Genomic DNA, 2,500 nt, shown 5'->3' with positions numbered 1-2,500 from the left:
ACGGGTTACCCGGACCTTTCGGCCTAGGTTAGACACTCGCTGCTTCACTCAGTGTAGCGCGCGTGCGGCCCCGGACATCTAAGGGCATCACAGACCTGTTATTGCTCAATCTCGTGTGGCTAAACGCCACTAGTCCCTCTAAGAAGTTAGACGCCGACCGAGAAGGTCGCGTAACTATTTAGCATGCCAGAGTCTCGTTCGTTATCGGAATTAACCAGACAAATCGCTCCACCAACTAAGAACGGCCATGCACCACCACCCACAGAATCAAGAAAGAGCTCTCAATCTGTCAATCCTACCTGTGTCCGGGCCGGGTGAGTTTCCCCGTGTTGAGTCAAATTAAGCCGCAGGCTCCACTCCTGGTGGTGCCCTTCCGTCAATTCCTTTAAGTTTCAGCTTTGCAACCATACTTCCCCCGGAACCCAAAGACTTTGGTTTCCCGGAAGCTGCCGGAAAGGTCGTCATGGTAACGCCTCCCGATCGCTAGTTGGCATCGTTTATAGTCAGAACTAGGACGGTATCTGATCGTCTTCGAACCTCTGACTTTCGCTCTTGATTAAAGAAAACATTCTTGGCGAATGCTTTCGCAGTAGTTCGTCTTCCGCCGATCAAGGAATTTAACCTCTAACGGCAGAGTACGGACGCCCCCGTCTGTCCCTCTTAATCATTACCTCGTGCTCCGAAAACCAACAAAATAGAACCGAGGTCCTATTCCATTATTCCATGCAACACTATGCAGGCGAACAGCCTGCTTTGAACACTCTAATTTTTTCAAAGTAAACTTATCGGCCACCGCCGACACTCAGTCAAGAGCACCGACGGAGAACCGAAGGTGAGGCGAACGCAACCAGTGACACGCCTTGCGACGGACCGGCGGCGCTCGCCCAAAATCCAACTACGAGCTTTTCAACCGCAACAACTTTAGCATACACTGTTGGAGCTGGAATTACCGCGGCTGCTGGCACCAGACTTGCCCTCCAATGGATACTCGTTAAGAGTTTTAGGATGTACTCATTCCAATTACAGGGCCTCGTTAGAGTCCTGTATTGTTATTTTTCGTCACTACCTCCCCGTGTCGGGAATGGGTAATTTGCGCGCCTGCTGCCTTCCTTGGATGTGGTAGCCGTTTCTCAGGCTCCCTCTCCGGAATCGAACCCTGATTCCCCGTTACCCGTTATCACAAAGGTAGGCACGTAGCGTACCTTCGACAGTTGATAGGGCAGACACTTGAATGATACGTCGTCGGTGCAGAGACCGTACGATCCGCGTGGTTATCCAGAGTCATCAAACGTCACAGGACGAACCCGGTCGGTTTTGATCTGATAAAAGCGCGCCTCCCGAAGTCGGCGCTTAATGCATGTATTAGCTCTAGAATTACCACAGTTATCCACTTCGCTTACGAGACCAAATAAACCAAGACTGATTTAATGAGCCATTCGCAGTTTCGCTTTACGAGAACTCGTACTTGCACCTGCATGGCTTAATCTTTGAGACAAGCATATCACTACTGGCAGGATCAACCAGATAGCTGCGACAGCTGCGCTCGGCCCTTGCTGGGCCGCCCGGCGCGTGCTCGTCGCATTCGTTTAAGACCGAGGCGATCGCCTGCGGCCGTACTCAGCTTCGACAGTCGCTGGCCGCGACGTCCACGCTCTCGCCGGCAGTGCCAGGCGGAGCGATTTGCGTTTTTTCTTTGCTCGCCCTCTCTCGGGCTCGATCCATTCAGTTTCGCACAAACAAGAGCTCTGCCGGCCGCCTGCAGCGGTGCCTAAAACCCGGGCATAACAATGCGACCGTTCTGCTAGGCCGACAAGCGCTCAAGCCAGACGCTCGATCGAACGCCCCCTACATATTAGTCGAGACAACGGCTCGCTCATTAGCATCGCGTTTGTACTTTAACTTTTTTCGGCTCGGCTTCTTTCGACGCCGATGCCGGCGACGCAGCACTCTCTCGCCCGCCAGCCACCGAGAAAAGGGTGCGCTCCGACCGGCCCCGCACCGCTCTTTCTTGGCTCATTCGAAATTACTGTCTTTCGCTCTGACATGCCTTACCTAGGGTTAGGTTAGTATGCTTGCACGTTTGTACTTTAACTTTTTTCGGCTCGGCTTCTTTCGACGCCGATGCCGGCGACGCAGCACTCTCTCGCCCGCCAGCCACCGAGAAAAGGGTGCGCTCCGACCGGCCCCGCACCGCTCTTTCATGGCTCATTCGAGTTTACTGTCTTTCGCTCTGACATGCCTTACCTAGGGTTAGGTTAGTATGCTTGCACGTTTGTACTTTAACTTTTTTCGGCTCGGCTTCTTTCGACGCCGATGCCGGCGACGCAGCACTCTCTCGCCCGCCAGCCACCGAGAAAAGGGTGCGCTCCGACCGGCCCCGCACCGCTCTTTCTTGGCTCATTCGAAATTACTGTCTTTCGCTCTGACATGCCTTACCTAGGGTTAGGTTAGTATGCTTGCACGTTTGTACTTTTAACTTTTTTCGGCTCGGCTTCTTTCG

The 2,500-nt window shown here is 53.4% G+C and overlaps 1 non-coding gene across 1 annotated transcript in view; it reads right to left on the bottom strand.

The window, feature by feature from the left end:
* The window catches only part of LOC144423636 (small subunit ribosomal RNA), a 1,810-nt gene extending 283 nt beyond the window's left edge, over nt 1-1,527 (bottom strand). Inside the window, exon 1 of the ribosomal RNA XR_013476101.1 lies at nt 1-1,527. This exon is cut by the window's left edge and continues 283 nt beyond it. This is a non-coding gene — a ribosomal RNA (small subunit ribosomal RNA).
* Between the last annotated feature and the right edge of the window lie 973 nt (nt 1,528-2,500).

Source organism: Styela clava, chromosome 5 (assembly GCF_964204865.1).
Source record: "Styela clava chromosome 5, kaStyClav1.hap1.2, whole genome shotgun sequence".
Lineage (NCBI taxonomy): Eukaryota > Metazoa > Chordata > Ascidiacea > Stolidobranchia > Styelidae > Styela > Styela clava.
Note: the sequence above shows the minus strand (reverse complement) of the source record. Positions and strands in the feature narration are given on the sequence as shown.